This window comes from Marmota flaviventris, chromosome 2 (assembly GCF_047511675.1).
Source record: "Marmota flaviventris isolate mMarFla1 chromosome 2, mMarFla1.hap1, whole genome shotgun sequence".
NCBI classification, from domain to species: Eukaryota; Metazoa; Chordata; class Mammalia; order Rodentia; family Sciuridae; genus Marmota; species Marmota flaviventris.
This window is the reverse complement of record NC_092499.1, coordinates 81,442,231-81,469,121: the sequence shown is the minus strand read 5'-3', so window position 1 is coordinate 81,469,121 and position 26,891 is coordinate 81,442,231. Positions and strand designations below refer to the sequence as shown.

General features: G+C 35.9%; 1 pseudogene; it reads left to right on the top strand.

The window, feature by feature from the left end:
* The first annotated feature begins 504 nt into the window (after positions 1-504).
* Positions 505-25,662, top strand: LOC114084783 (olfactory receptor 4N5-like; annotated as a pseudogene).
* The last annotated feature ends 1,229 nt before the right edge of the window (positions 25,663-26,891 follow it).

Genomic DNA, 26,891 nt, shown 5'->3' with positions numbered 1-26,891 from the left:
AAAATAGAAATACCAAAGAATTGTTGAAATCATATAAAACATATAAAAACTTCTTGAAGGACTAACAACATAAAAGAAAATATAAAATACATAAAGAAAACATTTTATATCTTTTGTATTTCCTAGAATAAATATGGGAAGGTGTACAGTAAAAGTACAATTTGTTATGTGAAAAAAAGTTAAATATTTACCAACTTAAAAAAGTATTATGAGATGTATGCAAATGAAACCAGAGAGAAAGGGTGGTTAAGCTTATATAAGTTAAATACAATTACATACACAAAGTGTACAAAGAAACACAGGAGGTCATTATATAATTGCAAAATGGTTAAGTCATGAAACCTTAACAATTTTTAATATATGTGTACTAACATTGAGGGAAGATTTTGCAAAGAGAGATAGAATGTGATACAGTGATGGTTAAGGATTTCAGTACTACACTTTCAACAATGGACATATCATGAAGACACAAAAATCTATAAGAAATATCTGCCTTAATCTACAATGACGCAAATGGACCTAAAAAGCACACAGAAAATTCCATCCAACAGCAACAGAACACACATTCTCTCAAGGGTAGGTAGCTCATTCTCCAGGATAGACCAGATATAGACCACAAATCAAGTCCTGTGAAATTTTAGCTTTAAATCATTTCAGATGTCTATGCTGACCACATTGGTATGAAATCAGAAATAAATAGCTAAGAATTTTTAGATAATTTACAAAAGTATGAAAAGTAAATACGACAATCCTAAACAAACAATGGGACAAAGAAGAAATCCAAATGAAAATTTTAAAGCATGTGAACAAATGAAATGGACATATCACACCAAAACGAAAGGGAAGCAGCAAATATAGGTCTAAGACAGAAATTTATAGCAAAAAATATCAGAGAGAGAGAGAGAGAGAGAGAGAGAGAGAGAGCACTTGCACATGTATCTCCTATAGACTTTAGCAGAAAAGAATTGTAGTAACCAAATCTATTAAAGTTGTGGGATAAAAAATCAATATACCAAATCTAGTTGTATTTCTACTTACTACCTTTAGAATATATAAGGTAATCCTCAAACCACCTCATTATTAATAGATGCAGAAAATGAAATACTTATAAAGAAAGATTTAAGATCTTTTTTGAAAATAATTGAACATAACAGAAAGAAAGATACAAAACATTTATGGATTTTAGGTATCAATCTTGCTAAAATGTCCATGTTCTATAAAGAAACCTATTAATTCAATAAAATTCGTATTAAAATTCCAATGACAATTTTTTTCTCAGAAATGAAATAAAAACATCTTTTTTTAAAAAATTTTTTATTGGTTGTTCAAAACATTACATAGTTCTTGATATATCATATTTCACACTTTGATTCACGTGGGTTATGAACTCCCATATTTACCCCATATACAGATTGCAGAATCACATCAGTTACACATACATTGATTTACATATTGCCATAGTAGTGTCTGTTGTGTTCTGCTGCCTTTCCTATCCTATACTATCCCCCCGCCCCTTCCCTCACCTCCCCTCTTCTCTCTCTACCCCCTCTACTGTCATTCATTTCTCCCCCTTGTATTATTTTTCCCTTTCCCCTCACTACCTCTTGTATGTACTTTTGTATAACCCTGAGGGTCTCCTTCCATTTCCATGCAATTTCCCTTCTCTCTCCCTTTCCCTCCCACCTCTCATCCCTGTTTAATGTTAATCTTCTTCTCATGCTCTTCGACCCTACTCTGTTCTTAGTTACGCTCCTTATATCAAAGAAGACATTTGGCGTTTGTTTTTTAGGGATTGGCTAGCTTCACTTAGCATAATCGACTCTAATGCCATCCATTTCCCTGCAAATTCCATGATTTTGTCATTTTTTAATGCAGAGTAGTACTCCATTGTGTATAAATGCCACATTTTTTTTATCCATTCGTCTATTGAAGGGCATCTAGGTTGGTTCCACAGTCTTGCTATTGTGAATTGTGCCGCTATGAACATCGATGTAGCAGTGTCCCTGTAGCATGCTCTTTTTAGGTCTTTAGGGAATAGACCGAGAAGGGGAATAGCTGGGTCAAATGGTGGCTCCATTCCCAGCTTTCCAAGAAATCTTCATACTGCTTTCCAAATTGGCTGCACCAATTTGCAGTCCCACCAGCAATGTACAAGTGAACCCTTTTTCCCACATCCTCGCCAGCACTTGTTGCTGTTTGACTTCCTAATGGCTGCCAATCTTACTGGAGTGAGATGGTATCTTAGGGTGGTTTTGATTTGCATTTCTCTGACTGCTAGAGATGGTGAGCATTTGTTCATGTACTTGTTGATTGATTGTATGTCCTCCTCTGAGAAGTGTCTGTTCAGGTCCTTGGCCCATTTGTTGATTGGGTTGTTTGTTATCATATTGTCTAATTTTTTGAGTTCTTTGTATACTCTGGATATTAGGGATCTATCTGAAGTGTGAGGAGTAAAGATTTGTTCCCAGGATGTATGCTCCTTATTTACCTCTCTTATTGTTTCTTTTGCTGAGAAAAAACTTTTTAGTTTGAGTAAGTCCCATTTGTTGATTCTAGTTATTAACTTTTGTGCTATGGGTGTCCTATTGAGGAATTTGGAGCCCGACCCCACAGTATGTAGATCGTAGCCAACTTTTTCTTCAATCAGACGGCGTGTCTCTGATTTGATATCAAGCTCCTTGATCCATTTTGAATTAACTTTTGTGCATGGCGAGACAAAGGGATTCAGTTTCATTTTGTTGCATGTGGATTTCCAGTTTTCCCAGCACTATTTGTTGAAGATTCTATCCTTCCTCCATTGCATGCTTTTAGCCCCTTTATCAAATACAAGATAGTTGTAGTTTTGTGGATTGGTTTCTGTGTCCTGTATTCTGTACCATTTGTCCACCCGCCTGTTTTGGTACCAGTACCATGCTGTTTTTGTTACTATTGCTCTGTAGTATAGTTTGAAGTCTGGTATCGCTATACCGCCTGATTCACACTTCCTGCTAGGTATTGTTTTTGCTATTCTGGGTCTTTTATTTTTCCATATGAATTTCATGATTCCTTTATCTATTTCTACAAGAAATACCGTTGGGATTCTGATTGGCATTGCATTAAACCTATAGAGAACTTTTGGTAATATCGCCATTTTGATGATGTTAGTTCTGCCTATCCATGAACAGGGTATATTTTTCCATCTTCTAAGATCTTCTTCTATTTCTCTCTTTAGGGTTCTATAGTTTTCATTGTATAAGTCTTTCACCTCTTTTGTTAGGTTGATTCTCAAGTATTTTATTTTTTTTGAAGATATTGTGAATGGAGTGGTTGTCCTCATTTCCATTTCAGAGGATTTGTCGCTGATATACAGGAATGCCTTTGATTTATGCGTGTTGATTTTATATCCTGCCACTTTGCTGAATTCATTTATTAGCTCTAATAGTTTCTTTGTAGACCCTTTTGGGTCTGCTAGGTATAGAATCATGTCATCTGCAAATAGTGATAATTTAAGTTCTTCTTTTCCTATTTTGATGCCTTTAATTTCTTTCGTCTGTCTAATTGCTCTGACCAGTGTTTTGAGAACTATGTTGAACAGAAGTGGTGAGAGAGGGCATCCCTGTCTTGTTCCAGATTTTAGAGGGAATGCCTTCAATTTTTCTCCATTCAGAATGATGCTAGCCTGAGGCTTAGCATAGATTGCTTTTACAATATTGAGGTATGTTCCTGTTATCCCTAGTTTTTCTAGAGTTTTGAACATAAAGGGATGCTGTACTTTGTCGAACGCTTTTTCCGCATCTATCGAGATGATCATATGGTTCTTATTTTTAAGTCTATTGATGTGGTGAATAACATTTATTGATTTCCGTATATTGAACCAGCCTTGCATCCCAGGGATGAATCCTACTTGATCATGGTGCACAATTTTTTTGATATGTTTTTGTATCCGATTCGCCAGAATTTTATTGAGGATTTTTGCATCTAGGTTCATTAGAGTTATTGGTCTGTAGTTTTCTTTCTTTGAAGTGTCTTTGTCTGGTTTAGGTATCAGGGTGATGTTGGCCTCATAGAATGAATTTGGAAGTTCTCCCTCTTTTTCTATTTCCTGAAGTAGCTTGAAAAGTATTGGTATTAGTTCTTCTTTAAAGGTTTTGTAAAACTCTGCTGTATACCCATCTGGTCCTGGGCTTTTCTTGGTTGGTAGTCTTTTGATGGTTTCTTCTATTTCCTCAATTGATATTGGTCTGTTTAGGTTGTCTATATCTTCCTGACTCAATCTGGGCAGATCATATGACTTAAGAAATTTATCGATGCCTTCACTGTCTTCTAATTTATTGGAGTATAAGGATTCAAAATAATTTTTGATTATCTTCTGTATTTCTGAAGTGTCTGTTGTGATGTTGCCTTTTTCATCCCGTATGCTAGTAATTTGAATTCTCTCTATTCTTCTCTTAGCTAGCATGGCTAAGGGTCTGTCGATGTTGTTTATTTTTTCAAAGAACCAACTTTTACTTTTGTCAATTTTTTCAATTGTTTCTTTTATTTCGATTTCATTTATTTCAGCTCTGATTTTAATTATTTCTTGCCTTCTACTTCTTTTGCTGTTGTTTTGCTCTTCTTTTTCTAGGATTTTGAGATGAAGTATGAGATCATTTATTTGTTGGTTTTTTTCTTTTTTTAAGGAATGAACTCCACGCAATGAATTTTCCTCTTAGAACTGCTTTCAATGTGTCCCATAGATTCCGATATGTTGTGTCTGTGTTTTCATTTATCTCTAAGAATTTTTTAATTTCCTCCTTGATGTCTTCTATAACCCATTGATCATTCAGTAACCTATTGTTCATTCTCCAAGTGATGTATGCTTTTTCCTTCCTTCTTTTATCGTTGATTTTCATTTACATTCCATTATGATCGGATAAGATGCATGGTATTATCTCTACTCCTTTATATTGTCTAAGAGTTGCCCTGTGACATAATATATGATCTATTTCTGAGAAGGATCCATGGATCCTTGGATCCATGCTGCTGAGAAAAAAAGTGTAACTGCTTGATGTTGGGTAGTATATTCTATATATGTCAATTAAGTCTAGGTTATTAATTGTGTTATTGAGTTCTATACTTTCCTTATTCGACTTTTGTTTGGAAGATCTGTCCAGTGGTGAGAGAGGTGTGTTGAAGTCTCCCATGATTACTGTATGGTGGTCTATTAGACTCTTGAGCTTGAGAAGAGTTTGTTTGATGAACATAGCTGCACCATTGTTTGGGGCATGTATATTTATGATTGTTATGTCTTGTTGGTGTATGGTTCCCTTGAGCAGTATGTAGTGTCCCTCTTTATCCCTTTTGATTAACTTGGGCTTGAAATCTATTTTATTTGATATGAGTATGGACACTCCTGCTTGTTTCCGAAGTCCATATGAGTGATATGATTTTTCCCAACCTTTCACCTTCAGCCTATGTATGCCTTTTCCTATCAAATGCGTCTCCTGTAGGCAGCATATTGTTGGGTCTTGTTTTGTGATCCATTCTACTAGCCTGTGTCTCTTAATTGGTGAGTTTAAGCCATTAACATTTAGAGTTATTATTGAGATATTGGTTGTTCTTCCAGCCATATTTGTTTATTTTTGTTACTAAACATGGTTTGTTTTCCTCTTTGATTATTTTCCCCCCTTTAGTGTCCTACCTCCCACTGTTGGTTTTCATTGTTATTTTCCATTTCCTCTTCCTGTAATGTTTTGCCGAGGATGTCTTGAAGAGATGGTTTTCTAGCTGCAAATTCTTTTAACTTTTGTTTATCATGGAAGGTTTTAATTTCATCTTCCATCCTGAAGCTTATTTTCGCTGGATACACAATTCTTGGTTGGAATCCATTTTCTTTCAGTGTTTGAAATATGTTATTCCAGGATCTTCTAGCTTTCAGAGTCTGTGTTGAAAGATCAGCTGTTATCTTGATTGGCTTACCCCTAAATGTAATCTGCTTCCTTTCTCTTGTAGCTTTTAAAATTCTCTCCTTATTCTGTATGTTGGGCATCTTCATTATAATGTGTCTAGGTGTGGCTCTCTTATGATTTTGCACATTCGGCGTCCTGTAGGCTTCTAGGATTTGGGATTCTGTCTCATTCTTCAAGTCTGGGAAGTTTTCTCCTATTATTTCATTGAATAGATTGCTCATTCCTTTGGTTTGGAGTTCTATACCTTCCTGTATCCCAATGACTCTTAAGTTTGGTCTCTTAATGTTATCCCATATTTCTTGGATGTTCTGCTCATGGTTTCTTAACAGTCTTGCTGAGCTGTCTATGTTCTTTTCAAGTTGAAATACTTTGTCTTCATTGTCTGATGTTCTATCTTCTAAGTGTTCTACTCTGCTGGTAGTATTCTCAATTGAGTTTTTAAGTTGGTTTATTGCTTCCTGCATTTCTAGGACTTCTGTTTGTTTGTTTTTTTATAACCTCTATCTCCCTGTATAGTTGATCCTTTGCTTCCTGGATTTGTTTGTGTAATTCATTGTCGAAGTGATCTTTCATTATCTGATTTTGCTGTCTAATGTCTTCCTTGAGACTCCAGATCATCTGAAGCATGTATATCCTGAATTCTTTATCTGACATTCCATCTGCTGCAGCTGTTACCTCTTCTAAAGATGAGTTGACCTGCATTGCTTGTGGTCCTTTCTTTCCTTGTCTTTTCATACTGCTTGCGTTTCTTTCTGCTTGGTGAAACTGTTGTGTTTTTTAAATGTTTTTTCCTCTATGTATTTATATTGCTCTTGTATAGTTGAAAAGTTTCCCTTGCAGGGTCGGGCGGCGGCTCTGCTCCGCCCCTCCTCCAATTGATGTGAGGTGTCTACCACGCTTGCAGACCCCTGGGCCTGTTCTGCCAGTCGGTCGCAGGTCTGCCTACCTTGCAGGCGCGGGCGGCCCCTCAGCAGGCCACTGGGCCTGTTCTGCTGGTGGTCCCAGTTCCGCCTACCTTGCAGGCGCTGGGGGAGGGGTCGGCTCTGCCCCTCAGCAGGCCGCTGCATCTGTTTTGCTGGTGGGGTGCAGGCCCGCCTACCTTGCAGGCGTGGTTGGCAGCTCTGCCCCTCCGCGGGCCACTGGGCCTTTTCCGTCGTTGGTCACCATTCCGCCTACCTTGCAGGCGCGTGGATGGGTGCGGCTCTGCCCTTCAGCAGGCCGCTGTGACTGTTGTGCCGGTGGTCACAGTTCTGCCTACCTTGCAGGCACGGGGGGAGGGGGGCGGCTCTGCCCCTCAGCAGGCCGCTGGGCCTGTTCTGTTGGTGGTCACAGTTCTGTCTACCTTGTAGGCGCGGGGGGGAGGGGGCGGCTCTGCCTCTCAGCAGGCCGCTGCGCCTGTTGTGCAGGTGGTCACAGTTCTGCCTACCTTGCAGGCACGGGGGGAGGGGTGTGGCTCTTCCTCTCAGCAGGCCGCTGTGCCTGTTCTGCGGGTGGGTCGCAGGCCCGCCTACCTTGCAGGCGTGGTTGGAAGCTCTGAAATAAAAACATCTTAACATTCATATGGAACCACAAAAGACACAGAGGAACCTAAGCAATTTCACACAAACAGAACAAAGCTGGAAGTTTCGGATTACCTGACTACAAAATCTACTATGAATGTGTAGTAGTAAAAAACATGGGTTTTGGCATAAAAATATATTCACCTCAATGGGACACAATAGTGAGTACAGAAAGAATTCTGTGCCTTTTTGATCAATTTGTTTTTAAGAAAGTTGCTAAAAAGTTTATGTAAGTTCTCTCAATGTTCAGTATCAGTAAAAATATATTACATACCAAACACGTTGTACCACAGTTATTTCTAGTGGCCTTGTCTTTCAGATTGCATAGCTTTGGGATAAAACACAATTTAATCTTTAATTTTTGGAACTTTCTTTTTATGGAAAATGTCAAGCATATATTAAAATAAAATAATACAATGTCCCCACCCCCCCAAAAATAAGAAAGTTGCCAAGAACATACAATGGGGTAAATACAGTATCTTCAATAAAAACAAAATAAAATTTAGAAGATAAAAATATATGCAATGTCTATACATATCAAAAGAAAATATTAGTGGCTATTTTAATAACATGAATATTGAACTGTACAACAAATTTATTAACAGAAAATGACAATCATCTCACATAAAGAAAATGGTCAATTAATTAGAATGAAACAATAATTTCAATTAAGTTTGTCGCTAATTATAGATCATTATAATATGTGAAAAAACTAAGAACACAACAAGGAGAAAGAGGCACACAAAAAATACCATGATTTAAAATGTTCAAATTTCATTCTAAATAATTTAGAGAAGCAGACAAAAATTCATCAGGGATAAATTAGATATAATTGATATTTTTAAAACACGTTGAACAAAATATGAAAATACGCCATTTCAAAGTGTTTAAAAATTTTTTAAATTAGACAATTTCTTGGCCATTAAAAAAGTCTCTATAACTTTTCAACTATTTGTCACTCACATTTGTGCACAAATGTTCAAAGGTAATTTGAAATAGCAAATAAAGTGAAAACAATACAAAGGTCCCTCAGGATATGAATGGGTAACAAAGTAGTGGTGTTTAAGTACAATAGAATATTACCCAGCAATGAAGAGGAATGCTCTGTTGACATAAACAACATGTTGAATATCAAAAAACATTATGATGACTAAAATAAGTCAGATTTTTAAATGAGTACATGCTACTTCACTTTATTCGCATGAAGCTCTAGCATATGCAACGTTAGCATATGAGTGGAAATTGGTGGTTGTCTGTGGAGAGAGAATGTGGACAAGGACTGCAAAGAGATTCTGAAGGATAAAGGAGCTTTGGGGGCAGAGGCACATGTGACTATCTAGATTGTGGTGACTATTTCATGGCTGTATACATGTATCCACACTCATAAAATTGTACATTTTTAATATGAGCAATTTATTGTATGTTAATATACTACAATAAAATTATTTTCAAACCCAGCAGGTCAAAATAAGTGTACTTAAAATTGCATCAATGTCCTTTAAAAAATACTCTAAAGATGTTTTAACAATTTGGCATAAAATATATACCAGTCAGTGTCTCATGTATTCATAGAATAAACTGACTCAGATCTAGTCATTTGACCAAGATTCCCTATTGATTCAGACAATCTTGACATGTGTTAGAGCACTGTATCATTTTGTTTGTGGTCATGTATCACATATGACTTCTTTGGCAATTGGAAATAAAATTTTTGTTTAAATGTGATTATGTCTATAGAGTTACAGATCAAGATCACAGTGATATCTCCTAAGTACTTATTGATCCAATGGATAACATTTAAAACTTCAATAATTTTTAACATTGGATTGATTTGCATGAATTTTTATTTGTCTGACTTCAAGAGTATATGCAACACTTGGTATCACTCTTAGAAAGAAGATCCCAAGAGTTGTCCAGGTAACTGTTTCCATGTGAGTATTCTAAGCATAAAATAGAAAAATTTGGGGATGGTTTCAGGTGGTGAATACAGGTCATGCTCAGGGAGAGCACAGCCACAGACACTGTCACAAGCACACTTCAGAAGAAGACAGAATCTGCTCTAAGAGAAAAATGTGTGTTTAGTAATCATCTCATTTATTTGATTTTCTTTAGGAAAATTCTGAAAGTATTTTCATGCCTTTATTTTAAGGCCCTTATGCCTAGAGACGAGAATGGCTTCATTAGCTTCTGACAATTTGAGAATCCACAGATTTTTCTCCTCTTTTTCTGTTCTTAGTAAAATTTCTATGGTCTTAACAACAATGCACACAACTTTAATTTGCAGTGCCTCAGAGATGCTCTTAGCAACATTTATAATTAAAGAAGAGTAACAGATGTTCACTACTTAAGGTTTAGCTTCACATTCACTCAGCACTAACTATTTGAAGATACATTTTACTTACACATTGATGTATTCTAATCTTACAAATAATATGTATGTGTGTATAAAGAGACAGATTTTATCTTTCAGAGTCAAAAGATAAATATTGCAAAGTCTATGTATTCTACAGCATCTACTGAAAAATTTTAAGGCAACTGTTTTCATATAACTTAGTTATATGAAAATTTCACAGCTCATTGTATTTTAATCTAAGTTTGAACTGGTATACACTTTGGTTAATCCATGTCTACGTGACTGTACATTGATTATTATTACTTACTAATCTGTTTACTCTATTAAATACATTCTCTTATATGTTGAAATTGATGGTAAATTATGTTCCTGGTTTTGCATGCATCATAGCAAATGTATTAGAAGGTTGGCTCAATTTTTATTTTACAGGGATAAATTAAAACTTTAATCTTATGATATCTTAACAAGATGTCCCAACAAGACTTGAAGGAATCATTACATATAGGACCAAGAAATGATAGGATCCTGTCATTGCAGTATCAGTCACCATCATATGAAATACGTTATTTAATTTTTGTTATAAAATGGAATGATCAGGAGTTTCACACTCAATTTTTTTTTCATTTACTAGTGCATATAACCTATATTCCAGGTGAAACCATAATCATTGTTTAACCTTTCACCTTGCTCCTCTGCTTTCCTCACTCCTTTCTTATCAGAGCACTTGCTCAGCAAATCATTTGCATAACAATTCTATCTAATGTCCAGAAAAGTCAGTTAGCTTCTTTTGGGAACATAATGCCATTCATAATTAACCAAGATTTCTCCTTGTAATCTGCCTTTTAATATTAGAATAGAATTTCTATTAGAATGTGTTAGAATAGAACAGAATTTCAATGTGAATATCAAATTCTCAAAATTAAGTCTCCTTCTCCTCCCACTAACTGCAGGGAACACACTGATTAAAATGGATGAAGGAAAATAGTCCACACTGTCAGAATTTATACTTGTGGGACTTGGCCACTCATGGAGTAAGCAGGTCCTACTCTTCATGATATTTTTGTTGTTTTACATGATCACTGTGTCTGGAAATATTGTAACTGTGATCTTAATCATCACTGACCCTCATCTCCATCCCCCCATGTATTTCATTTTGGCCAAACTGTTCTTTGTTGATATGTAGCTGTCCTCAATCACCACTCCTAAGATAACCACCAACTGTCTCAGGGAGCAGAAGACCATTTCCTTTGCAGGTTGCAGGTGCCAAATCTTCTTTGCCCATTTCACTGCAGCCTTTGAGATGGTGCTCCTGGTGTCCATGGCCTATGACTGCTATGTGGCCATCTGTAAACCACTCCACTGCTCCACCATTATGAACCTGCAAAGGTGCACTGGAATAGTGTTTTTTTTCCTAGACTACTGACTTTGTGCATGCCTTGAGTACCTGGCTGTGATTGTGTAGCCTTTCTGTGGCCACAGGGAAATAGGTAGCTTCTTCTGTGATATGCCACTGGTGATCTAGTTGGCCTGCATGGATTCTCCTGACTTGGGAATATCAATGAATGTTAAATGTGTGACTGAGGCTGTAACTGTTTTTTCCTCTTGCTGGTGTCCTAAACGTATATTCTTCTCAGTGTTTGCCAGAGATCTAAAACTGGTGCATCTGAGGCCCTGTCCACCTGCAGTCCCCATGTGTCACAGTGGTGGTGATCATTTTTGTCCCTTGTGTATTCATCTATGTGTGGCCCCTCAACATCACCTGGTTGGATAAATTTCTTGCTGTGTTTTATTCTGTTTTTACACCTCTTCTCAATCCAGCCATTTATACAGTGAGAAATAAAGAGATGAAAAAGGCTCTGAGAGATTCAGGAGCTATTACATGTGTTCTAAGGAAAAGACTTTTGCCAGAAACTCATTGCATGTACTTCAAATTGAAAATACCTGACCTTATAGTATAGTTTGAAAATGAGATAATTTAGTGAAGAGCTACAAATTGTTCCAGTCTCTAGACACAAGTATACATTTAAGACAATTCACAGATTTTTCATTTTTTTTACATTTGCACACCACACAGCTTAATGTTGTGAATTATTTCCTTAAATTCCAAACAAGAATGATTCTTCATTATGGGAAAATTAGCTTGTCATTCTTCGTATTCCCTTAATGATGTGAGAAGAACCTAAAATATGTTTGACGTACTCATGTGTTTGTCCTAATGAATAATTTTAATGAATTTGTCTTGAGTATTGTCTTAATTCCATTTAAAATATTTTATTCAGTATTTTAAAATTTTCCCTTTCTTTCATTTTACTCTTTGTGAAAATGCAACTTCATTATTATTTTTGTAGCAATATTCTAACAGGGAGAACAGAACAGAGAAAAATGTCAAAAATGAAACAAAATTGAATAACAATTATAACATAACATTAGACTTTACTATGTTTTGCGTTTCATTCACTCAAGTGAAATAAAATTAAATAATAAATTTAAAATGAATAAATAAAAATATTCTGCTACGTTTTCAGTTTTTCAATCTTAAAGACCAAATATATATTATTTCAATTATTATTTACCATTTGCCTAGAATCCTAAAATATAATAACCTTGAGGAGAGTGACCATGTCTTGGCATGTTAATTCTTTTTTTTTCCCTTTAATCAACCTTATCATTTTTTAAAGTACATTACCACCCAATCAAAAGTGCCATCAAGATCCTATCACCTTCCCTAAAAACCCTCCTCTTAACAGCTTGGCATTGGTGACCAAGCTTTCAACACAAGACTTCTTTGAGGAATGTTTCAAATACAAACTACAATATTTATTACCTAGAATTTCCAATTACATATTTCTCCCACAAGTGAAATCCAATGCCCATACTCAAACTTGCCCGTGAATAATAGCAACTTTAAACATAAATGCTCAGAAGTAAAAACAGCACAAAATACTTATTACCTGGTTAATGGATTAATAAAATGTGATGTATATACAAAGAAATGTTATTTGGCATAAAAATAATCAAATACTGATATATACTAAAACATGTATGAATCATGAAAATATCAGGCTCCGTGACAGACCAAAAGACATAAACCATTTGTATCCAATGTCCAGAATTAGCAAAACTTAGGGGCAGAAAATAGATTAATGATTGTCCAGAGATTTTTTTTTTAAAAAATGACTAATTCTAAGAGCACTCCCATGGGTCCTATCAGTACAAGAAAGATATTTCTTGCAATTGCTGTCTCTTCCTCTCTTGTCAAGTCTAGTGGGTCCCAGTGGTTTTGCTGGAACTATAGTTATCATGGTGAAGAAGCCAGGCCAGAACAAAAGGGTCCTCTGTCACCTGAAGCTTCTTGGAGTAGGGTGAAGTTCTAATTCTACTCAAGGAGGGAGTAGGCTGGGGCAAAGCCTTCAGGATCTTCCATTCAGTTTTACCAACCTCATACTTCAGATGTCCAAGTTTTCTCTGCCAGTGCTCTGACCTGAGTAGAACACACATACCTGACCAAGTATACATGTATTTCTGTAGCTATGTAATTGTATTAGATATTCAGTAGTGCTAGTAAATATCCCTTTACCATGGGAAATAAGTACCTTTTTGGAACTACCAAATATTTCCTTGGAACTTTACACTGGAACTTTAACTACTCGTTTGGGGCCTTTTAATACACTATTCATCTACAGTGAGCCAATACAGCTTAGCAAAGAGCTCCACTGTGGCATAGCATTTCATTTTTAAACCTTCAATTGCTTCCCTGCATTAGTGTTATTTACAAAAGAATGTTTTGCCAGCAGAGCTTGGGGATGCACACCTATAACACCCGCCCGGGAGGATAAGGCAGGAGGATTGTGACTTAAAGCCAGCTTAGACAACTTAGCAAGATCCTAAAAAAAAAAAAAAAAAAAAAAAAAAAAAAAAAAACATTAAAAAGAAGAAATGTTTCCCATTTACTTATTTAACAACCTTTAACAATCATGCCTCTATGTTTTTCCAGGGTTGCAGTCCTGTCTTCTACACTTACCACCTGCCTTCCAAGGTTCTTCTCATTACTAGACTTGTTACTTTGGCTCATGTGAGAGATAGATGACATGATAGGATTAAAGCACATTCACACAGTGAAATATTACCCAGTAAGAAAAATAGAACAGATACACTAACCACAGAGATATCTCTAAAGAATTATTTTTGTTCAAAAGAAGAAACTTAAAACAAAATGAAAAGAACTATGAAATTGTATTTTATACAAATTCAAGAATAGATGACACTGATATGTAATAACAGGAATGAAATAGCTATTGTCTCAGGTAGTATTGACCATAAAGAGCTCAAGGAAATATTTAAGGTTGAGAGAAATATTTTATAGTTTGATAAATGTGGTTATTTCAGATATATGTATAGGAGAAAAAACTTTCATTCACCTGCATCTGTAAATTATTTCTCATATAGTAAGAGGCATTAAAAGTAGACTGGAAAAAAAAGTAACACCAAAAAATTAAATGGTTTAAAATAATGTTCAGTGCTGTATCTTTCAACAGTACAGTCAATTAAAAAATGGCACATGATAGATGTAGTATTAATTATTAAAAGGCAGTGTCTTTTTTTATTCCTTTACCACAGACATCTTTTGTAAAATCTCCCCTAACATAGTTTGTAGCCAGCTCAGTATTCTGATAGCCAGTGGCTAATTATATTTTCCAAGGTCAAAATAGGCAAAGGGGGAAGTTGGCTGGGCTTAATAAACACATTGTTATTTCTTAGTGTATTTTAATCTCCACTTTTGCCTTAATTTGTACTTTGCCTGAATTTTGCTCCATGTATTATATTTAAATGAATACTGCATTATAATTTCTAATTTGCTATTCTCCTTGCAGCCAAATAAATTTCAATACACCAATAAATTTTTCATTTTTAATCCTTTCCTTTTGTCCTAATACTATGATTTCAATAAAGTATTATGCTTTATGATTTAGACCACTGCTGAAAATATATTACTTTCGTCTGTCTGTATATGTATATCAAATTTCCATCCAAACTGAGAAGTAGAGTCGTCAAAGAGAGAACTCTTTTCCTGTGACAAGATAAAACTGTAGTCTTCTTATTGATCAGTTGGGGTGTTCAGCAGCTCAGGAAGTGGGTTTCTACAATTTCATTGTGAATGAACAAAGATGAACATGTAACAGAAACAAGACCAGAGGTTCAATATATCTAAAGATATATTGATGATGCAATAATAATACAGTTTGTACCTCATGATCCAATGTCGAATAGGGGGAGACATGGCTTTGGTTTTTTAGATTTAGTTTTCTCCTACAAATCATCTGCTTCCTTCTTCGGTACTAAGGTGACTTTTATTTTTATTTTTTTTTATTATTTTTTATTTATTTATTTTTTTGCATTTTCTTTTTTTTTTATTGTTGGTTGTTCAAAACATTACATAGTTCTTGAAATATTTCACACTTTGATTCATGTGGGTTATGAACTCCCATTTTTACCCTGTATACAGATTGCAGAATCACATCAGTTACACATCCATTGATTTTAAATATTGCCATACTAGTGTCTGTTGTATTCTGCTGCCTTTCCTATCCTCTACTATCCCCCCTCCCCTCCCCTCCCCTCTTCTCTCTCTACCCCCTCTACTGTCATTCATTTCTCCCCCTTGTATTATTTTTATTTTTCCCTTTCCCCTCACTTCCTCTTGTATGTAATTTTGTATAACCCTGAGGGTCTCCTTCCATTTCCATGCAATTTCCCTTCTCTCTCCCTTTCCCTCCCACCTCTCATCCCTGTTTAATGTTAATCTTCTTCTCATGCTCTTCGACCCTACTCTGTTCTTAGTTACTCTCCTTATATCAAAGAAGACATTTGGCATTTGTTTTTTAGGGATTGGCTAGCTTCACTTAGCATAATCTGCTCTAATGCCATCCATTTCCCTGCAAATGCTATGATTTTGTCATTTTTTAATGCAGAGTAATACTCCATTGTGTATAAATGCAAAACAACAGCAAAAGAAGTAGAAGGCAAGAAATAATTAAAATCAGAGCTGAAATTAGTGACTTTTATTTTTAGAACTTAAAGATTGGTTTTGAGTTATAATTCTTAGATAGAGTTTCTTTACCAGGAAATGAAGAAACAAATTTTGTTTTAATGATCAAACATCTATCTAAAAATGAAATGAAAAGAGAAAAATGAAAGAAGAAAACGTATATGTATTATTTATGTAAATAAGTTATCAACCATATTTTCTACTTTTATGTCTTATTATCATAATATCACATCTCTAACTCTAGAATACCTGCAATTTTACCTATTTAATCATGCAATGTTTTCTAATAGGACTGTGGCCCAAATAATAGATATCATTATATCCAGAATTCTCTGAATCATCAAAAATTTTAGGATCTATTTGCCACCTATTCATGTCTTGTTTGCTATCCTGAAACAGTAGAAATACCTTTTATAAAAATTGAAATAATTAATTTATCAAAATTAACTAAAGGTGCTGTTTTTAAAATTATGAACTGAAATAGCTCATTTTACTAATATCAAAAACATTAAACATGAATTACAAAACAAAAGCCATTCTAGAGAAAGCAGTTTTTATTATGAGTATTTAGAGACATGTAATCTCTAAGTTCTAATTGGGTGACAAGTTAGTTAGGCACTCACATATTGCTCCAAAAAATAGTAAACCATCATTAAAAAATGGCTGTGACCCTAATGTAAAATCTCCAAAATTTTTAGGGCAGATAAACAAAACTTAAGATTTCATTTTGGAAAAATGGCTAGCTTTCATGTGGGTATTTGTACCCTCCCTAACTTATGTCAAAACTTTTTAAAAATTTTTTTTAGTTGTTCAAAACATTACCTAGCTCTTGACATATCATATTTCATATATTTGATTCAAATGGGTTATGAACTCCCATTTTCTCCCCATATACAGATTGCAGAATCATATTGGTTAAACATCCACGTTTTTACATACTGCCATACTAGTGTCTGTTGTATTCTGCTGTCTTTCCTATCCTCTACTATCCCCCTCCACTCCCCTCCCCTCCCATCTTCTATCTCTACCCCATGTACTGTAATTCATTTCTCTCCCTTGTTTTTTTTTCCCCTTTCCCCTCACTTCCTCTTATATGTAATTTTGTATAACAATGAGGGTCTCCTTCCATTTCCATGCAATTTCCCTTCTCTCTCCCGTTCCCTCCCACCTCTCATCCCTGTTTAATGTTAATCTTCTTCTCATGCTCTCCCTCCCTGCTCTGTTCTTAGTTGATCTCCTTATATCAAAGAAGACATTTGGCATTTGTTTTTTAGGGATTGGGTAGCTTCACTTAGCATAATCTGCTCTAATGCCATCCATTTCCCTGCAAATGCCATGATTTTGTCATTTTTTAGTGCTGAGTAATACTCCATTGTGTATAAATGCCACATTTTTTTATCCATTCATCTATTGAAGGGCATCTAGGTTGGTTCCACAGTCTAGCTATTGTGAATTGTGTTGCTATGAACATCGACGTAGCAGTATCCCAATAGTACGCTCTTTTAAGGTCTTTAAGGAATAGTGAGAGAAGGGGAATATCTGGGTCAAATGGTGGTTCCATTCCCAGCTTTCCCAGGAATCTCCATACTGCTTTCCAAATTGGCTGCACCAATTTGCAGTCTCACCAGCAATGTACAGGTGTACCCTTTTTCCCACCTTCTCTCTAGTACTTCTTGTTGTTTGACTTCATAATGGCTGCCAATCTTACTGGAGTGAGATGGTATCTTAGGGTGGTTTTGATTTGCATTTCTCTGACTGCTAGAGATGGTGAGCATTTATTCATGTACTTGTTGATTGATTGTATGTCCTCCTCTGAGAAGTGTCTGTTCAGGTCCTTGGCCCATTTGTTGATTGGGTTGTTTGTTATCATATTGTCTAATTTTTTGAGTTCTTTGTATACTCTGGATATTAGGGCTCTATCTGAAGCATGAGGAGTAAAGATTTGTTCCCAGGATGTAGGCTCTCTATTTACCTCTCTTATTGTTTCTTTTGCTGAGAAAAAACTTTTTAGTTTGAGTAAGTCCCATTTGTTGATTCTAGTTATTAACTTTTGTGCTATGGGTGTCCTATTGAGGAACTTGTAGCCCAACCCCACAGTATGTAGATCGTAGCCAACTTTTTCTTCTATCAGGTGCAGAGTCTCTGATTTGATATCAAGCTCCTTGATCCATTTTGAATTAACCTTTGTGCATGGCGAGAGAAAGGGATTCAGTTTCATTTTGTTGCATATGGATTTCCAGTTTTCCCAGCACCATTTGTTGAAGATGCTATCCTTCCTCCATTGCATGCTTTTAGCCCCTTTATCAAATATAAGATAGTTGTAGTTTTGTGGATTGGTTTCTGTGTCCTTATTCTGTACCATTGGTCCACCCGCCTGTTTTGGTACCAGTACCATGCTGTTTTTGTTACTATTGCTCTGTAGTATAGTTTGAAGTCTGGTATCGCTATACCGCCTGATTCACACTTCCTTCTTAGCATTGTTTTTGCTATTCTGGGTCTTTTATTTTTCCATATGAATTTCATGATTGCTTTCTCTATTTCTACAAGAAATGCTGTTGGGATTTTGATTGGCATTGCATTAAACCTATAGAGAACTTTTGGTAATATCGCCATTTTGATGATGTTAGTTCTGCCTATCCATGAACAGGGTATATTTTTCCATCTTCTAAGATCTTCTTCTATTTCTCTCTTTAGGGTTCTGTAGTTTTCATTGTATAAATGTTTCACCTCTTTTGTTAGGTTGATTCCCAAGTATTTTATTTTTTTTTGAAAATATTGTGAATGGAGTGGTTGTCCTCATTTCCATTTCAGAGGATTTGTCGCTGATATACAGGAATGCCTTTGATTTATGCCTGTTGATTTCATATCCTGCCACTTTGCTGAATTCATTTATTAGCTCTAATAGTTTCTTTGTAGACCCTTTTGGGTCTGCTAGGTATAGAATCATGTCATCTGCAAATAGTGATAATTTAAGTTCTTCTTTTCCTATTTTGATGCCTTTAATTTCTTTCGTCTGTCTAATTGCTCTGGCCAGTGTTTTGAGAACTATGTTGAACAGAAGTGGTGAGAGAGGGCATCCCTGTCTTGTTCCAGATTTTAGAGGGAATGCCTTCAATTTTTCTCCATTCAGAATGATGCTAGCCTGAGGCTTAGCATAGCTTGCTTTTACAATGTTGAGGTATGTTCCTGTTATCCCTAGTTTTTCTAGAGTTTTGAACATAAATTGATGCTGTACTTTGTCGAATGCTTTTTCCGCATCTATCGAGATGATCATATGGTTCTTATTTTTAAGTCTATTGATATGGTGAATAACATTTATTGATTTCCGTATATTGAACCAGCCTTGCATCCCAGGGATGAATCCTACTTGATCATGGTGCACAATTTTTTTGATATGTTTTTGTATCCGATTTGCCAGAATTTTATTGAGGATTTTTGCATCTAGGTTCATTAGAGATATTGGTCTGTAGTTTTCTTTCTTTGAAGTGTCTTTGTCTGGTTTTGGGATCAGGGTGATGTTGGCCTCATAGAATGAATTTGGAAGAGCTCCTTCTTTTTCTATTTCCTGAAATAACTTGAAAAGTATTGGTATTAATTCTTCTTTAAAGGTTTTGTAAAACTCCGCTGTATACCCATCCTGTCCAGGGCTTTTCTTGGTTGGTAGTCTATTGATGGCTTCTTCTATTTCCTCCTTTGATATTGGTCTGTTTAAATTGTGTGTATCTTCCTGACTCAATCTGGGCAAATCATATGCTTTAGAAATTTCTTAATATCTTCACTATCTTCTATTTTATTGGAATATAGGGTTTAAAAATAACTTCTAATTATCTTCTGTATTTCTGTAGTGTCGGTTGTGATATTGCCTTTTTTATCCCGTATGTTAGTAATTTGAATTCTCTCTCTTCTTCTCTTTGTTAGCATGGCTAAGGGTCTGTCAATCTTATTTATTTTTTCAAAGAACCAACTTTTAGTTTTGTCAATTTTTTCAATGGTGTCTTTTGTTTCAAATTCATTGATTTCTGCTCTGATTTTAATTATTTCTTGCCTTCGGCTACATTTGCTGTTGTTTTGTTCTTCCTTTTCTAGGGTTTTGAGATGAAGTGTGAGCTCATTTATTTGTTGGTCTTTTCTTTTTTTGAGGAGTGAACTCCAGGCAATGAATTTCCCTCTTAAAACTGCTTTCATTGTGTCCCATCGATTCTGATATGTTATGTCTGTATTTTTATTTGTCTCTAAGAATTTTTTGATTTCCTTTTTATGTCTTCTGTAACCCATTGTTCATTCAGTAACATATTGCTCATTTTCCAGGTGATGCAGGATTTTTCCTTCCTTCTTTTATCATTGTTTTCCAGTTTCATTCCATTATGATCAGATAAGATGCATGGTATTATCTCCATACCTTTATATTTAGTAAGGGTTACCCTATGGACCGTGTGTGTGGTATGATTTTTCCCAACCTTTTCACCTTCAGCCTGTGTATGTCTTTTCCTATCATATGAGTCTCCTGAAGGCAGCATATTCTTGGATCTGTTTTTTTTAATCCAAGTTACTAGCCTATGTCACTTGATTGGTGAGTTTAAGCCATTAATGTTTAGGGTTACTATTGATATATGGTTTGTACTTCCAGTCATGTTTGTTTGTTTGTTTGTTTATTTATTTATTTATTTATTTTAATTTGGCTTGTTTTTCCTCTTTGGTTATCCCCCCCCCTTTACTGAGTTACCTCCCACTGTTGGTTTTCAGTGCTGTTTTCCATTTCCTCTTCTTGTAGTGTTTTGCTCAAAATGCTTTGTAGTGCTGGTTTTCTGGCTGTGAATTCTTTAACTTTTGTTTATCGTGAAATATTTTAATTTCATTGTCAAATCTGAAGCTTAATTTTGCTGGATACAATATTCTTGTTGGAATCCATTATTTTTCAGCTTTTGAAATACGTTGTTTCAGGATCTTCTCGCTTTCAACGTCTGTGATGAAAAATCAGCCATTAACCTAATTGGTTTACCCCTGAATGTAATCTTTCTCCTTTCTCTTGTAGCTTTGAATAATCTCTCCTTGTTCTGTATGTTGGATATCTTCATAATAATGTGTCTTGGAGTTGGTCTATTACGGTTTTGTATGTTTGGGGTCCTGTAGGCTTCCAGGATTTGGCAATCCATTCCATGTTTCATGTCTGGAAAGTTTACTAAAATTATTTCATTCAATAGATTGCTCATTCCTTTGGATTGGACCTCTATACCTTCCTCTATCCCAATGACTCTTAAGTTTGTTTTTTTTTATGACATCCCATATCTCTTGTATGTTTTGCTCGTGGTTTCTTACCACCCTTTCTGCATCGACTATACTCTTTTCGAGTTGATAAACTTTGTCTTCATTATCTGATGTTCTGACTTCTATTTGTTCTAGTATATTTGTAATATTCTCATTTGAGTTTTTGATTTGGTTTATGGTTTCCTGCATTTTCTAGTATTACTGTTTGATTTTTTAAAAATCTCTATCTCCTGGTAGAGTTCATTTTTTGCTTCTTGAATATGCTTATGTAATTCATTTTCAAAGCATTCTTTCATTGTTTGGACTTGCTGTCTGAAGACTTCTTTAAGATTCCATTCCATCTGAGTCAGGTATGCCTTGAGTTCTTTCTCTGTCCATTTTTCTGATGCCTCTAGGTTCTCCTGTAAATTTAAGTTGTCCTGCATTGTTTGTAATCCTTTTTTCCCTTGTTTTTTCATGATGTTCACATTACTTTCCAACTCTGTTTAACTGGTGTGTTTCTGTTTTCTCCTATAAATTTGTTTTGGTTTTGTATATCTCTGTGGTCTCTCCTTTGTGGTGGGAGACTATGTCTAAAGATGTTGGGCTTTTTTTAAATTTAAAGCTGCTTCATTCAATTCATAAAAGGCTTATGGATTCTGTAGGCATATAGTGATCTGTTATTTGGTCTTAGGTGTTTATGTTTAGGTTGGGTGCTATGATGGTATGAAGGTTAGTATGTCTTGGTTACTTTGGAAGATTGCTCTACTGAAGGGGGATTTTAACAGGTGAATGGATCAGGGTATTTGGTAATAGCTAGGTACTTAGGAGCCCTATAGACAGCTTCAGAACATTCACTTATTTGCATTTAGATAATTACATGTAATGAAAGTCATAATGCTTGGGATGAAAGTTAGAGGGAAGGGGAAGAAAGGAGTCCTTAAAGAGAAAGAGGGAGAGAAAAGTAGGTAGAATAAAGGAGAATGGAAAGAACAATAAAAATTGAAAAGGGAAAAGAAAAAAAATGATAAATGAAGTCTTAGAGTTCTATTTTCTTCTCTGCCAGTAGGCGGAGCTGTGCCCTCCGAGCCAAGCTTCTGCCCTCTGTGTGCCGGCAGCAATTCCTGTAAGGCGGCTACTCTTCCCCTACTGGGCGTCTCTCCAATACTGTTAGTCCAGAGCCATTTCTCTCCTCCGGCCCCTCCCCCCTTCCTCCTGCCAGCCAGCCAGGCCCCGCTCCCCAGAGGCGATCTCCACATATCTAGTTACAGTTGCAGCCCCCCTGAGTGCCATATTTCCTGAACGAATGAGCACTCTCTCTGTTTTTCATTCATCCAGACCCCAAGGTTGTGGAGCGGGTGATCTGGGAACCATCAGTTTAATTTGTCTGGACCCCTTCGGTGGCCACACCCCCGGGAACTGGTGGCTAAGGCCTTGGGTGTTGCTGCTGGTGGTAGGGGGAGTTGGGGGTCGGGACTCCCCTCTGCTTCCCTCGGACCCTACAGTCAGGCCCACAGATCTCTGGGGCGAGATTTTTGAGGTTTCCCAGCTGTATGCATCTGGTGGGGATGGGAGTCACATACCTGTTGAAGCGATTTTGCTGGGAAGGGATCTTGTCTGCCAAACTCTGGTGATGTCAGCTCTCTGCTATGGCGAGCCCCAGTTATTAGTTACAAATGTTACTAATCACATAAAATAAATGTTTAGATATTTCCTCACAGGTGTGTTAAAAAATATAACACATTGCCTAAGTGTCCCATGAGTTCTTTAAGGTCTTTTGGATCTGATTATTTTTTATTCTTTCCCTCATTTTTCCCCTTCCCATCTCATCTATATAGTGATGTCATTAGTGATTTATATTACATTTACATTAGTATCACTCCACATTTACTTACATCAATATTTTTCAATATTGATATTATCAGCACATCATAAAACACAACATTTAAAATGCACTATTTAATCATAGTTTATCATGCAAGAATCATCATGATATAATTCTAGAACAGTTTCATCAGGCTAAAATGTTCTCATATATGTTGTGTCAATCTTCATTCCACCCCCTAAACCTAGGCAATCATTATGCTACATTTCTTCTAAATTTTCCATTTCTGGACCTTTTAAATATTGTTTTTGTGTGTGTGACTCCCCATTAACATAGTGTAAAGCTTTTTCTTTTTATTCATCTTGTAGCATGTATTTCATTACTTTCCATTGCCAAATTGCATTACACTGGGTTCCTGGAACTACTGAAAAGTAAGCATTACATGTAATCAAAACTCAATGGTATTGGGGCTGGGGATGTGGCTCAAGCACTAGCGCACTCACCTGGCATGCTTGCGGCCCGGATTCGATCCTCAGCACCACATTCAAACAAAGATGTTGTGTCCGCTGAAAACTAAAAAAAATAAATACTAAAAATCTCTCCCTCTCTCTCTCTCTTTAAAAAAAAAAACAAAAAAACTCAATGGTACTACTTGTATGTCGCATGGCAGCAATCAGTTTAATTAGTAATGATTCATCTTTTAAGTCATCCACTCCAGTACTTAAACATACAGTCTAACAATGTGTGAGAATTTATTTGTTATTAAATATTTGCACAATTATACTAACACAAAAATTATAACACATTGGGAAATATAAGATTTTTCAAAAATATAGCTTAGAGTGACATAGAAAGAAGGTGCACTATTTTTAATCACCCCAATTAAATATGTTGTGCCCCCTCCCTAGAATGAATAATCTACTTTGCAAACTATCATATGGACTACACCTTAATTCCCAATTTCTCTAGCATAAATATTTAGAAAAACATTATAGCCAGAAAAGAGGAAATATTTTGAAAAGCAATACCATGACATTATAAAGTGCATAAATAAATTGCACCAATAGATGAACCATTAATTAATAATTATCTAATTAGTTGAAATGTAAAAGTACACACCCATAATTTTGCCTATCACTTGCTAATAAGTTAAAAAAAAGAGTACATTAATCATAAATTAAAAACTTTTATTTTTTTCTTATCTATCAAATGAATATTTTGCAGTATATTTCCATCTAGAGAATTCCCACTCTACTATGCTTTAATATTATTAGTAGGGATAGACAAAAATTTTTATATATTCTGAAAATTTTTGTATTATAAAACAATACCTGTGTGAGAGAAGGATATCATTTGACTAACATTCTGAGATTGATTAAGCAAATAAGGCTGGGTGAATATTAATTAGAATTTAAGAGCAGGATGTAGTGCAGATATAGGATTGGCCCAGACCATTGTTAATTAAAGGAATCCCCTAAGGCAAGTCACATGTACATATTTTACTTGAGATCCTGATGACCAGTTTAGAGGGAGAATGCACAAAGGACAACAAAGCAGAGCAGAGAGTTGCAAACCAGCAATACATAAATTCAGAAAACAAAAAAGAACGATAGGCAAGCAGGAACTCAGGCTTGCATAGGACCTGAATAGAAAAGCAAGTGCAAAAGCACTTTGTTTTTTGAGGATAAAGAGAAGGAACCCAAAGTTGGCCAATAATCTAACAATTAGAAATGATGAAGAACCATTAATAATAATAATAATAGTCCTAAAACACCACAAAAAGGACGACCTTGATAATGGTTAAATTTTCCTTTAAATGGGAAATTTCTAACATACCCCAAGCAAAACATCTCAGGGTCCTACAGAAGACAGTTATACAGAAGCACATGTTAAAAGGTAAATGTGCATGTGACTAGAAAAAGAGAGCCTTAGTGAGAAATTAGAAGAAGGATAGAGGGGTTGATCCAGGACACAGAAGACTTATGGGGTATAAATTGTATTTAACTAGGATGTGTTGGCTATGGCAAATATTGCTTTTATCTAGGGTGGACCTGTGAAACAAAAGAAAAAGTTTTTCTAACAGATGACCTCTGTTTTGCTTTTATTCTGCAGAATGAGAAGTGATGGAGAGAAGGAACAGCACAGTGGTGACAGAATTTATCCTCCTTGGTTTGACCCAATCTCAAAATGCTGAGCTCCTGGTCTTTGTGCTAGTCTTACTTTTCTCGGTGGCTTGGGGCCTTTGCCCACTCCATTGTGCAAGTGGCCCTTATCCTGCACTTGCCCTTCTGTGGCCCAAACCAGCTGGACAACTTCTTCTGTGATGTGCCACAGGTCATCAAGCTGGCCTGCACTGACACCTTTGTGGTGGAGCTCCTGATGGTCTCCAACAGTGGCCTGCTCACCCTGCTGTGCTTTCTGGGCCTTCTGGCCTCCTATGCTGTCATCCTCTGCAGAGTAAAGGGACACTCCTCAGAAGGGAAGAGCAAGGCTATCTCCACTTGCACCACCCACATTATCATTGTGTTCCTCATGTTTGGACCTGCCATTTTTATCTACAACTGCCCTTCTGGGTTTTCCCAGCTGAAAAAGTGGTTTCTCTCTTCCATATAGTCATCTTTCCTTTGCTGAACCCTGTAATTTATACACTTCACAACGAAGTAAAAGCTTCAATGATAAAATTGTTAAGTCAGTATGTGGTTTGCTAAATAATAAGGAAAACAAAAAGAAGAAAATGCAGTTTGAATTAATTAAAGCATGTCCTCATTCATGTGTTGAATCTATCATTTATTTTTCTCTAATACATAAAAACTTACAGATAGTACACATTAAGAACGTACCATGGGATGGTTTGATATGCGTATAGGTTGTGTAATTTTTAACTCACAGTAAGGGTATCTGTATATATTTTTTTAATATTTAATTGATTTTATTTTTTAAATACATGACAGCAGAATGCATTGCAATTCTTGTTACACATATACAGCACAATTTTTTTATATCTCTGTGTATAAAGCATGTTCACACTAATTCATGTCTTCATACATAATGATGTCTATCACATTCCACCATCATTGCTAAACCCTTGTCCCCTCTCTTCCCCTTCCACCCCTATACCCTATCTAGAGTTCATCTATTCCTCCCATGCACTCCCTTCCTACCCCATTATGGTTCAGTCATCTTATATCAGACAAAACATTTGGGATTTGTTTATTTATTCCTATATTCTTATTTGTCATTTCTTCATAGTAAAACTTTCAAAATAATTTCTTCCTGCTTTTGGAAATGTAGAGTACATTTTTGTTATCTAGAGTCATACTATGGTTCAATAGCACAACAGAACATTTTGCTTGCTAAACGATCTGACAAGAACAATTGTAGAGGAGGAAAAGCTTATTTGGAGGGTTACAGTTTTAGAGGTCACAATCCATTGACAGCAGACTCCATTCCACAGGGCTCAAGGTGAGGTAGAACATCATGGCAGAAGAGTGCGGCAGAAGGAAACAGCTCACTTCATGATCAGAAAGCAGAGAGACAGGTCTCTACTTACCAGATACAAATATATACTCCAAAGGCATGCCCCCAATTTCTACATCCTCCAGCCACACTCAACCACTTCAGTTACCAGTTATTCCCTATGGGGGGGGGTTAATTCATTAATTGGGTTAAGAGTCTCACAACTCTACCATTTCTCCTCTGAACCTTCTTGCATTGTCTCATGTGTAAGCTTCTGGGTGATACCACACATCCAAACCTGAACAAAGGTTTTGTTTCAGTGTCACTTCCCTTTTCAAAATATAGTTAAGTTTTTTCTAGAACAATACATGAAGGACCAACTATCTTGCCTCCCAATGAGAACTGTAGAGATTACACCTCTCTGAATGCTGTTAATAAAAATCCTTTCTCTGGGATTTTTTTTTGTAATTTATATGTATCA